Source organism: Suricata suricatta, chromosome 2 (assembly GCF_006229205.1).
Source record: "Suricata suricatta isolate VVHF042 chromosome 2, meerkat_22Aug2017_6uvM2_HiC, whole genome shotgun sequence".
NCBI lineage: Eukaryota > Metazoa > Chordata > Mammalia > Carnivora > Herpestidae > Suricata > Suricata suricatta.
In genome coordinates, this window is record NC_043701.1 from 20,987,298 (window position 1) to 21,000,980 (window position 13,683).

Below are 13,683 nucleotides of genomic sequence, written 5' to 3' on the forward strand. Positions count from 1 at the left end.
GGGGACACAGCATCCTGGTGATGGAGATCCAGCATACTCCAAAATGCCCCTATGTATAGAAGCTTCCCCAAATACTGCTCATAAATTACACATAAAGAATCCCTGGGTGATTGAACTTCTGGACCTATCAACAGAAAATAGCAAGCAAAATGATTCTCATCCTCAAAGGTCTTCTGTGAATACATCATAAGCAAGAATAAACTGTTCCTCTGTATTTAAAACAATCTCAGCCTCTTGCCTGTCTTCACCTGCCATCACCACTACCCGCCCCCCAGCACACCTAACTTCACAGCTACATCTTAACACTTGGACATTCACAGACCCATGAAACAAAACATATCCCAAAATAGCCTTGGCAACATTTTTGATCATACATCCATAAAGAATGTGGGGATGTTCAGCCCCAAAATATCTATTAAAAAATAAACCATATATACATATTTCTTTAAAAACACATTTTACAAAACCAGGGATAGGGTAATGATTAAATTATTTGATTCAATACTGTTAGGAGTCTATTTCCAGACCATATCTCAGGTTAACTAGGTAATTCTATTTCCTTATGGTTATCAAGATTCTAAAGATAATTCCCCAAGAATCCCATCTGCTGGACTTCAGTCAAATACTAATCTAGGTACTGCTTCAGTCACTAATCTAGATACTGCTGTGAAGGGATTTTGCAGATACAATAAAAGTCCGAAATCAGTTTACTTTAAGGTATGGGGGGATTATCCAGATGGGCCTGGGTCAATCAGGTGAAGCTTTAAAAGAATAGCTTCCTCAGTTGGTACCAGAAGAAGAAGTCAAAAAGATTCTGAATGTGAGAAAGATTTGAGGGTGAGTGCTGGCTTTGAAGCTAGAGAAGACCACGTGAGAAGGAATGTGTGTGGCCTCGAGGAACAGAATGGTTCTCGGCTGACAGCCAGAAAGAAAACAGGCACCTCGGTGCTCCAGTCACAAGGAACTGGGTTCTGCCAGCAATCTGAATGCGTTTGGAAGCAGATTCATCCCCAGAGCCTCCAGATAAGAGTCTAGCCTGACTAATACCTTGATTTCTGCCTTGTGGGATCCTAAGCAGAGAACCTAGCCAAACCCACCCAGACCTCTGAACTACAGAACTGGGAGCTAATAAGTAAGATGTAGTTCTAGCCTCCTAAATTTGTGGTAATTTGCTGTACAACAGTAGAAAACTAATATATCCTGTTGTTTTTCACATCTCTAAATAAAGGTTAGAATTTCTGGCTAAGTCCTAGGATCACTCAGAAAACAAATATTAATAAGATTTAATTAATATGTTTTAAGTTCAACCAGAAAAAAAACATATTGCTTTCAAGATGGTATGGTTTTTAATTAATTATAACGCGGTGAGGCTCAATCCAGGACAATTAGACTTATCCTATTAGGTTTGTTTTCACATATTCACTGCAAATGCAATCCAGGGCTAACTTTATGTCAGATGAGCTTATGGAATTGTTGCTTGAGGAGGATATGATTTAACCTGCAGTTTTTTCATTTCACAAAACAATGTCCTGAGTTTTATAGGTATTCTACTGGATATCCCACCTGTCAGATATAGAGATTTTTTTCCCTTAGCTATATTTTCTTCTCTGAAAAACTTGACCTTTACCTTGACAAATATGTTGAAATTCATTAAACCGTATTCTGATATTGAGAAAATTATGAGAGAAGAAGCATAAGATGATCATACCTATTTTAATAAAATTGATCATGGAGACAAAAGAAAACCAAAAAGTGGGGCAAGGATATTCTGACCACATAATCATTCGCTGGGTAAGCAGGGATATGAATGGTGCTGAGCCTGCTCACCCAGATTTCTCCTCTTCAGAATGGTGGATAACCTTGGAGTTCTCTGATGAGTACAACCCCAAGACCAGATGTAGTTTAAACAAACTGATGTGGGGAACATAGGAGGAAGGGAGTAAAAAGTAAGTGAGAGGTTGTATACAAGGTGAGGACATTCCATTTTAGGGAGTAGACTTTATTTACAGGACGAGAAGTGTAGCTTGGTAGTTAAAAGCTTTTTGACCGTAGGCAAATTACTTAAATTCCCCGAGCCTCAGGTTCCCCATGTCTAAGTAAGGATAGTTTTTCAGTGTTGTCAGCACAGGGCCTACCTAGGACATGGAGTCCTCAATAAGTGATGGCCACATTAGGATCATGCAGTCTCATCCTTCCGCTCTTGTTCAAGAATCCTGGATAATAATCGCTATTCTAATGGATGCTAATAGCCCTACAGGCTAGTCCAGAGCATCATGTTCAAAGCAAAAGGCCTGATGTCCAGGCCAGAAGTCTAATGCAAACACTCCCTTAGGAGAGGGAGGGACAGAAAGAGTGGGTCTGGCTATGGAAAGCTGATTTTTCAGGCGAGGGCAGTGTACTTAATAGATCTACAGAAGGAAGGACTGGTAGGCAAATATTCACAAATAAAAATCTCTTTCTAAAACAATCCAATTTTCTGGCCCAATAAGTTGACAATAATTTGGCCATTGAAAATCATATTTTTCCAACATGGTCCATTTTCTTGGCTTTCCTAAGTCATTAATTATGACCATGTTTTCCCAAATGTGGAAATTCCCCTTGCACAGATGCCTCTGCTGGCCAACCCTCCTTTCCTGAGAAGTCTCCACAGCACAAAAATATTTTTGTTTTCCCCAGTTGCCCACAGGGAAAATTTCCTCACTCTTTATTTCCCTCCTCCCTTAAAGCCCTCTGGCAATTTCCAGGAATTCGAGTAAACCAGAATCACTTAGATCTCTGGAGTACCTTTTGGATATTCTACTTCTAACATGGCAAAAGAGAATTCTGAGCTTTAAATTTAGCATTATTAAACCAATCATAAGAGTTCCTCTTAATAACTAAAGGCAGTGTCACTGAAATCAAAATACTCCCACTCCTGCCCAAGAATATGGCTCTGGGATTTGGAAGCTTAAATTATGAACAGAGGTGGCCAAAGTGATTACCCTTGTATCTGGATCCAATGCCATTACGTGAGATATGCTTCATACACATTAAAGCCCTATACAAATGTAGGCCTTTGGCCAAGTGGGTATATGCTCTGAATAGGAAGTGATTACTCAAGTCGTAAAAATTTGTTAGAATTGACTTTGATTACCTTATTCATCTACTGAGTTTGCAAAGTGCTCTGTGCAGGGCTGACAGTAGTATAGGTACTTACTCCAGAGATATTTTGTTCTTTCCAGAACATTCATGAAGAAGCATTCCTATGCCAATAACTAAATTTAGTTGGAGGGGAGGGAGTTGTAGAGTGGTAAATCAGAATGGGGCTCTGCCTACAGGGTCTTGATAATGTAGTAAAGAAGGTATGACATACATACTCTCAATGGTTCTCAGCCAGGGGCAGTTTTGCTTCCCCCACCCCTCCTCAGAGAGATTTGGCAATATCTGAAGACATTTTCTTAAAGAAATATCTTATTTTTTAAAATAGGCTCCAAAGAAATAAAATAGGCTCCACAACCAATGTGGGGCTCGAACTCAAGACCCCAAGATCAAAGAGTCACATGCCCTACCAACTGAGCCAGCTAGGCACCCCCATGGAGACATTTTTGATTATCTGAACTAGAAGTTGGGATATTACTGTCCTCTAATGGAAGGAAGCAAAAGATGCCTTTTGCCAATGCACAGGGCAGTCCTCACAACAAAGATCTACTTCGTTTGAAATGTCACCAGTACTGAAGTTGAGAAACCCTTTACCAGCTGTCTACCTAGAACAAAGGGCTTGTTGGTTGATTGATTGTTGTTGATCTACATTGCAAATGACCTTCACCCCAAGACCTCAGTCATTTTGAATTTGTGCCTATGCCCATTATAGCTGTTAGAAGTCACTTGAATAAATGAGTAAATTTAGACAGGTAATGAATAAAGCATGAGATAAAGTGTCATAGGCAAAATGAGTGATAATTTACAGTGAATTGCTAACTTAAGGGGACAAAAATGTTCTAGCATGATGCCAGGTATATAGTAACTGCTCAGTGAATGTGAACTGAACATATTTATATAGCCTCACCCCACTCATTTGCTTAAAGCTAAGTGTACACAATATTGAAGAATCTTATTGTTAAAGAGGCCTGGCAGTAGCCTTTCTTCTTGGAAATACTTCACTATAGACTGCTTGAGTGGCATATTGTACCACAACGGGATAAAACTATGAATTTTTAATAATATTATAGCATTCAAAATTGTCACTAATTCAAATTGGTCCTTTCTCTAATGTGCCTAAATAGTGAATGTTAATGAAGTATGACATTTCAAACATCCAAAAACTGAGGTGGCCATTTAATGAATTTAGGGAAGGAGGAAGAAGTATTTTGAAGTGTGGCCTTAACTTCTTTACATAGAATGTGGGTTCTGCTGTTTCTATACAATAAAAGTAAAAATAAGTAGCAGGCACATGAGCTTTGCAACTATTGCTTGATATGCATAAAGCGCCAACAATAAGAGAATGGTTAAGTGCCACTCTAAATTAAGAATCAAGAAAAATGAAAATAGATTTAAATTAGAAAATATCTGGGGCGCCTGGGGGGCTCAGTCAGTTGGATGTCTGACTTCAGCTCAGGTCATGATCTCAGGGTTCATGGGTTCGAGCCCCGCATCAGGGTCTGTGCTGACAGCTCAGAGCCTGGAGCCTGCTTCGGATTCCGTGTCTCCCTCTCTCTCTCTGCCCCTCCTCTGATCACACTGCCTCTCCCCCACTCATGCTTCTCTCTCTCTCTCTCTCTCAAAAATAAATAAGCATTAAAAAATTTTTAAAAATAAATTAGAATATGTCTGTAGAAAAATATGATTTAATTTACTAAATTTATTTACCCTTCCCCCCCTCCCGAAAACCTGATCAGGTGGTCTAAAGTTCTAGTGTTTGTAAGATAAACAGAGCAATTACTGCACAGAAAATCTGTACTTTTGATTAAGCAATTACCTTCAATTGTGATTATGTAGGTTACCAAGGAAATATTGGCTTTCTTCTTCCACCTATTCGACCTGCATTTTCTCAATGTAAGTTGGTGAGTAAGTAAGGAAATGGCATCTAATTTTGTATTAACATTAGTCAAATGTAAGTAGGAGGAGAGAGCTACCATTAAAATTTTAAATAGAAATAACGGGATAATCTGCCATTTGGGTAATCAGTATCAATGTTCCCTGAATTTAACACAGATAATAATAGAGACCACAATGTCTCCAATTTTTGCAACATAAAGGAGCAAAATTTTCTTCAAGTCTGAAAATTCCCAGTTAAGTCTCTGTCCAAAAGTGATTGTAATGAGGTATGTTTAGGAGTGGGGCAGGGGGAATTTTACTCTACTTTGAATGAAGAAACAAATAAATAAAAATTTTTTGACCTATGTAAGAGAAGAACTCTTATGGAGTAAGTTTACTAATGAATGAATAAAATTAAAAATGACACATTTTTAAAAGCATCAAAGGCTAGAAAATTAAAAGAATAAACCTTAGATCAGGGAAATATTTAGTCTGCTCAGAAAAAGAGGCATAACCAGTAAAAACAGATCTTCGTGTGACATATAATAACACACACAGCACAGGCACTGGCCAATCAAAATAGATGTCCAGTTAAGCAGAATGGACAATTGCCTGTAAACAACTTGAATGGCCAACCTAATATGTACCAGCTAAATATCAACCCTGATTATTTAATATGGACATGAGACTCAGTATGATGTTGATTTCTAAACTGAAAAACATTATGGGAACATATATATATATATGTATACACACACACACACACACACACACACACACACATACATATATATTTTTTTTTTTGAGAGAGAGAGACACACACACAGAATCCAAAGCAGGCTCCAGGCTCTGAGCTGTCAACACAGAGCCTGACTCAGGGCTTGAACCCATGAACTGCAAGGTCATGACCTGAGACAAAGTCAGACACTCAACTGACTGGGCCAACTCAGACACCCCTATAATGTAATATGTTTTAGATGGAGTGAATCAAGAGTCAGATAATGAATATGTAGACAAAATAAAAATATCTACTGATGTCTATTGAACTCATATTCTTATAATTGTTTATGGACTGAGGATTCATCCTCCTTTCACATCCTTTCATTACTTTTCAGATGAAGTAGACATTATTATAAAAACTTAGGTTGGGGGTCTCTTTAGACCATCATCAATGAGACCACCCTTCATTGCTGAATGCAGATCTCTTTTGAAAATTCTAAAATGTCTCTTATTCCCATGTCTGGAATGATACTCCCATAAAATCTGTGATGGTAATTTTTTTAGTTGGTAGGATGTGAAGTGAGTATTTTTGTTTTCTTCCTTATATTCTTTTGTGTTGTCAGAATTTTTTAATAGCCCTTTTACAATTTATTAAAATAATAGTCATTTAAAAATTTCTCTCTTCTATTTATTTAGCCAAAATTGTAGTTCACAGTCTTCTATCTTATTAGCAAATTGATTTTTTGAATTTGCTCCCCAAACTCAACACCGCTTTCAATTTTTTGGTACCAAGGTTTTAGTTAATAATTTTTAAAGTTTTATTTATCTACTTATTTAGTAGGCTTCACACCCAGTGTGAAGCCCAGCACTGTGGCTTGAACTCACGACCCTGAGATGAAAACCTGAGCTGAGATCAAAAGTCAGACACTTAACCAACTGAGCCACCCAGGTGCCCCTAAAGTTTTAATTTTAATTCCAATTGGTTAACATACAATATTGTTATATTAATTTCAGGTATACAATATGGCGAGTCAACAATTCTATACATCACCCAGCACTCATGCAGACAAGTGCCCTCCTTAGTCCCCATCACCTATTTTACCCATCTCTCCTCACCTCCTCTGGTAACAATCAGTTTGTTCTCTAGAGTCAGGAGTCTGTTTCTTGGCTTGTCATTCTTCTTTCTTTTTTTCACTTGCTCATTTGCTTTATTTCTTAAATTCCACATGAGTAAAATCAATATGGTACTTGTCTTTGTCTGACTCACTTATTTTGCCCAGCATTACATTCTCTAGCTCCATCCATGTCATTGCAAATGGCAAGATTTCATTCTTTTTTGTGGCTGAATGATATTCTGTTGTTGATATGTATCTCTCCCATCTTCTTTATCCATTCATGAATTGATGATGTCGACATCTGGGCTGTTTCCATAGTTTGGTTATTGTAAATAATGCTACTATAAACATGGCCGGGGCATGTATCTCTTTGAATTAGTGTTTTGTATTCTTTGGTTAAATACTGCTTTCATTTTAAACTCATCTTGAAAGAATCTCCTGTGGAGCCAGTGTGAAATGGCAGGAACTATTTCCACAGGGCACACAATCTTTGGAAGATTTTCTTTTGTTATTTTTATTCTTTGTGTTGTCACATCTAGTTATTTGAAAATAGTGCTAAACTCGTTAATTTCCTTCAAAAGGAATATGATCATATGTACAATTTAGGTAACTTGGGAATACATTGCTCCACTTAGATGGTATTTGTAACTATGGGAAAGATCCCTGGATAAAACAATCTCAGAAATTGTCCTTTGTTGTATAGATGTCAGAGTGACAAAGTGGGGGAGGATGAATTCGGGAGAGACTGTGGTATTGAGGCTTACTACTTCTTTACACAATCTTCCTTTTCAGAATCTGACTCTCACGGTGTGATGGACACCATGAACTAATAATATCTCCAAAGTGTCTTTGCACCAAACGATTCAGTCTCTTCATATTTCTCATGGATCTTAAAGGGTTATATTTACTTGAGGCTGAGGGATCCTGGATCAGTAACAGAAATTCAAAAATAGTTGACTTTTTAAAGGGTAGCAAGATTAGGAATAACTTATTTCTCCCCCTTTTTTGCATTGTGGTTTAATGCTGTTTGTGCTCTATCTACCCATCTATCGGTATAGAAGTGAAAAAAAAGTAGGACGTTTTTTGTCATTGGAAAATTTCGAGGTCAGGCTGGATGACTGTAAGGTATGCTTTAGAAAAGACATGCATTTAAAGAAAACTCGACTAATGTGACCTCTCAAGTGTCTTTTATCTTTAAATTCTGTGCTTTGAAGTTTACCTTCTAAGTTTACCTTCTAATCTTATGGTGGTAATGCTCCACACTGGAAGGATAGGTGTCTTCTGGCCACCTTCCTCACTTTGCCTTGAACCTGCAGCTTCTGTGAGGGTGGCAGCTCTGGTAAACAGGACATGGAGTGCATGCGAGGGTATTCCCAGGAGAGCAGGAGCTGTCCAGCAGGGGAAGGCACTGCCCGCACACTAAGTTCCAACCGAGACTCATGGCAGGTTGGGGCAGGGCTTCAGGTAGGCTACTCTTTTTTTTATTTTTTTCAACTACTTTTCTTTTCTTTTTTTTAAGTTTATTTATTTATTTTGAGAGAGAGCATGAGCAGGGAAGGAGAGAGAGAGAGAGAGAGAGAGAGAGAGAGAGAGAGAGAATCCCAAGTGGGCTCCACGCTGTTAACGCAGAGCCTGACCCAGTGCTCAAACTGGCAGACCACAAGATCATGACCTGAGCTGAAACTAAGAGTCCAAGTCTCAGTAAACTGAACCACCCAGGCGCCCACAGGTAGGCTACTCTTGACCACAAAAGGGGCATGCATGTATGTAGAAGTTCTGTATATGCTTACTCATCCCAAAGAGATCTTTCTTGCTTTCTATATTTTCATTTAAAATGGGGTCAAAGGTCTTTTAAATTCTGTTGGAAAAAAAAGACAGTACAAGAGACAGAAGAGTTGAAGAGGACAGAAGGCAAAAATAGGACTACTACAGTGTACCAGGCTTTCAGTTTGTTAATTTCAAGCTATTTAGCCAACACACACACACACACACACACACACACACATTATATACACACACTCTATCAATAGAGGGTTCAAATCTATAGCAGCGTATTTATAATTTGCAATTATAGATACTGTTATTGTAGCACACCCTTTGAAAAAAATGACTATGTCAAGTATTAGCTTACAAAGTGTTCCCAGAATACATAGCCAGGAAAATTAAAAATAAGGTTAATTTGGCCTTAAAAGGTTGCTCAGTCTTTCCCTTTTCAAGTGGCAGATGCATTCATTTTGATGAATGCCCATTTGATTGAGGTGCCAAGGCATAATGCAAAAATCTTTAAGCATGTTTATAGTTGTTGCTGTTGTTTTTGTAAATGGTTGGATACCTAGCCCCCTTCTTTTTTCTTATATTTTCTTCTGAAAGGAAGAACTAATGTTCCCACAGACATCCTAGATTTGAGAAGAAAAAACTTTGGGGAAACATCTCATCCAGCTCTCATATGCTAGGAGATTAAATAGTAACCCAATTTTATAAGTAAAACAACTGAATGTAGAGAGGCTAATCGCTCTGTAAATTTTTAACAATTTTTAACTTTATATAATAACATGTATTCATTCATTGTAGAAAATTTGAGAATACAAAAGTACACACACAAAAAATAAAAATCAGCCTAGAGGAACTATTGTTTACATTGTGATGTAGAGCCTTCTAAATACATATGTAGTGTTGCATATGTACTTCATACTCAATATTTTTTGGCGAAGAAAGAAAAGACAAAGTGGAAGAGCTGTTGGTCCATCTGATTCATACCTGGAATCAAGGTCCACATATTTTTAACCATCTTCTTTAATGTGTCTCCTCTACCCCTGAGCCTAATCTGACAATAGATTATAAAGAAGGTGCCAAATTTCCTATTTAGAAAATAGTGCTAGGGTTGTAGGCAATTCCTTACCTTTCTTTTCCTGAATTGAGACCCAAGAGATTTTAAAGGAAATGTAATACTGCAAACATGGCTTTATTTTGGGGAAGTAACACTGGAGGTCCCCACGTTGACAGCTGCAAAGGCGGCCACATGTTTAAACAGAGCAAAGAGCCCTACAAAGGAAGAAGTTAACTTTAGCGTTGAAAATCCTTTTATCCTCCATGATTTTGATGGCTTTAAATTTGTCACCTGAATGCAATATTAACATAATCGTCTGCATTTCAGCTAATGAATGCACCTGCTTCTAAGACTTTATTTTAGCAGTTTTAATGAGCTCTTCAAAAGAGTTTGCCTGGACTTACTGCACGGCTAGAGAAATAGCAGCTGTAAGCAACTAACAACACATTCAGTATTTGAATCAAGCTCTGTGAAGTTGTTAAACTTGAGAAGGCGTGTCTATCCATCTGTCTGTGATAAGGCGAATGAAGCTGAGATGTAGCTGTGATATTTGAAAAAAGCACTAGAGTGAGAGGGGCTGGCCAGAGGAGGTTATTTCTTGCTTGGCCAGAATGTATGGATCCCAAGAAGTTCATTTAAGCTCTCTATTTCCCAGTTTCTCATCTATATAATAATGGTACCTATCTTATAAGCTTGTTGCAAAGATGAAATGCCTCACCTGTCGAAAGGACTCAATGATGTTTAATTTCATTCTAATTATTATGTTTATTATTAAGTAGATGTGATTTTAGGTCAATGAATCAAATTCTCTTTGATTGGCTAGAGGTTGTTAAGATGGTTCTCAGGTGAGTAGCTGTTCCTGGAGACCAATAGAAGGACAAATCCAAACTGGTCTCTTGTCCTTAAGTTATCAGGAAGTCTATTTCAATGCCGAATCATACCTTAACCCCACAGTGAAAATATTTGAAAGAGAAGATGTCAGCCAATTTCTAGAAGTGGAAATCCCTGAATAATCCAAATGTAAGCCATTTAGCATTTCTGAATACTGTGTAGATGCTAAGATACTAAGATAGTTACCTACTTTTACAGTATGTATTTTAACACTTATATTATCAAATCTATTCCATGCTTATTATACTTCTATTTCAACATCACATTTTTCCTACTGGGACTCTCCCTCTTTCTTTTTCGCCATATGTTCCTCTGTATACATTAATTTGAAAAGTAGTAATAACCCATCCTAAGTTCAACTGAATGGAAAACAAAAAAATAGGACAAATATTGCTTTAAAGATATACATGGCAGATACATTTCAGATCTATTGGAAGTAACACTTGGAATAAAGATGCTGCAGATTTTTATCTCTCGGTCAAATAGGTAGCACGAGGTGAGACAGCTGTTAAGAAAATGGAAATTTTTCCAATTTCTTTTTTATTTCATTTCACTAAAAGTGAAACAATTATCCTGGTTGAAATGGAAGTAATTTATTTTTCAGATTCCTTTTCCTCTTTACACCACTCTGGCTAACAGCTTTCCTCCCTGAATAACCAGAACTAGTTCATTGGTGTTTCACCCCACATGCCACAACGCTAGAGAATCATTCAGAAGACAGGACCAGCTTAGGAATCCTCACCAACTTGTTATAGGGGTTTCTCTGGAAAGGCGTTGCCTTCCAGAAACCATCAGCTCCAACCTGCTGAGTAGGCAGGCTTCTGGTAACTGCTCGCATCCTGCATTTCAAAAGATCCATTTTATTCAGACTTGCACGAAGCATCTTTTCAGAAGGCATTCAGTTGTACTCTTAGACCCTAGCTTTGTAACCTAAGAAAACAACCAGGGGAGCTCACCTCTGGCTGCCCTCTGACTGTGTTTTACTGTTGAAGGAAAGCTGACCTCATAGTAAAGAGGTTTACGTTGTTGATGGTCTGGTCACTCACAGTGTGGTCCTCAAAGGGCAGCATGAGCATCACCTGGGAACCAGTTAGAGACACAGCGTCTCAGGCCCCACCCCAGAGCTGCCAAATCAGAATCTGCCTCTTAACAAGATTCCCAGGTGATTTGTATGCATGTTTCTATTTAAGAAGCAGTGGGCTCAGGAATCTGCCTGAGATTCTTTTTGCAGCAATAGAACTCACCGTTTCCTATTCCAAAGTTGTGTCCATCTACTTTCCACTCCCAGTCTCTACGCAGATTTCTCTGCAGTGCCCCAGGGCAAACTATCTCTATTTTGGATGAGTTCCCAGCCAGTGGGTCTTGTAGTGATCTGCATTTCTGTGTTTTGGGTGGTCAAATGTGTGTATAGCCCAGCCTACACTAGGCAACGATACCCATTCTCCTGCAAGTCATCTTGCCCTCCTTATTCCCACAGCTGTAGTGTTACCACGTTCATAAATTATTGTTAAAGAAGGAAATTACCAAAAGAAAAAAAATAGTCTCCATAAACCTGCATAGTTTAGAGCTAAAGAATATGTTAAAATTTTCCATCGTGGAAATTTCCCAGCTACTGGGCTCTTTAGATTTTTTTTTTTTTTTCAGAGCTGCAAGTAAAGAATGGAAATTTCCAATTGCAGCATCAAGGGCTGCTGTTCTGCTGACTGTCTTGCTCAGCCAGGGTCATCTGCTTCTCTAAGACATCAAGGAATGCCAAGGTAGGTCTGAGAGAACACACACTTCCTCTGCAGGAAGGAAGGAATGTCTTTGTGCTGCCTCCAAGCTGTGATAAGGAGAGGGGCAGGGGAGGGGACACATGCCCTGCTCCTTCCACCTGAGTGTGAATTCTGTTGATCTTTACCACCTATCCCCAGCTTATCATATCTGACATCTTTCCAATAGGCCATAACTGGCAGGTCTTCTGTTTTTTAAGAAATCCCTGAGGTGGATTAGGAGATGCAGAGAGAGGAAAGGAACCAGCATTTTTTGAGGTCTACCCGTCTAAGTATTCTGCCAGGTGTTTTATGTATATCATTTAGCCTTTATGTGACCCGCCCAAGGTTAACTTCTGATTTCCCACACCCAGATTTTGGAAGCTTCGTCCATTCTTCCTGAGACAGACCTACCTCCCCACAACCCTTCCAGAAACGAGTCATCTGCAAACATTCTGAAAGGTTCTTCTCCACCTCTTCAATCGTAACAGTTCAGTTCGTTTTTCCTCTAAGTTGACATACATTTCCATTCACAGCTGGTCCTGGTGTCCGAATCAACAGGCATCTAATAGTTCCTTGAGTCCTGTTATGTTCCTCCCCATGCACTATTGCTATGCACTATTGCTGCGACTACAGAAGTCTGATGGTGGCAATTCCATGAAAGAACACGTGTAAAGCCATTGGCTTCTTGAGAATGAGGCCAAACACCTTGAATGGTTCTAGGCTGGAAAGAATGTTCTCAAACCTAGGTTGTGTGGCTTGTCTGGGTGGTGTGGCAATTTTGGTATCGTCTTTAGTTGTTTGTTTAGATTTTTTAGGGGATTCTGAATGACTCTAAGGAATAAGAACCACCTATGTTTATTCTCGTCTTACTGACAACCCATGATACCAGGAAAAGAGGAATTGAGGAGGATTTCTGACATCCACTGTTGCCATTTATACTTATTATTTATTGAGGCAAGTTTGGTAATAATGAAGGTATTTCAGCAATAAAAAGATGATATCCTCAGATGGCGTCTGAGTTTTAAAAAAGAATATTTATTCCCTATCTGGGTTTTTGATCATACCCATATCAATAGATAGCGATGTCCTCTTTGAGTACAGTGACCAGTTTTAATGCCAACTGAACACAGAAGTGGATGGGAGTGTGAATGGTCAGCAGGAATATTGTAGGTCTGTTTAGGCTTTGGTCTCAAAGTTAATGTTTAGTCATTGGCTACTTCTGTAATAATGGTTTTGCTTATATCCTTAATCCATTAAAACTGAGTCTAATTACTTGGTGATATTTGTCACCTGGCATTTTAATACGGGTCTGGGTCTCTTAGGATATGTGCCATACTTCTGACAAGTTCTTTCCACTCCTTCT

The 13,683-nt window shown here is 38.6% G+C and overlaps 1 long non-coding RNA gene across 1 annotated transcript in view; it reads left to right on the plus strand.

The window, feature by feature from the left end:
- LOC115278874 overlaps nucleotides 1–13,683 on the plus strand; it is a 39,459-nt gene that overhangs the window by 16,969 nt on the left and 8,807 nt on the right. The window contains exon 2 of the long non-coding RNA XR_003903102.1: nucleotides 12,211–12,323. This is a non-coding gene — a long non-coding RNA (uncharacterized LOC115278874). The remainder of the gene's footprint in view (nucleotides 1–12,210; nucleotides 12,324–13,683) is intronic.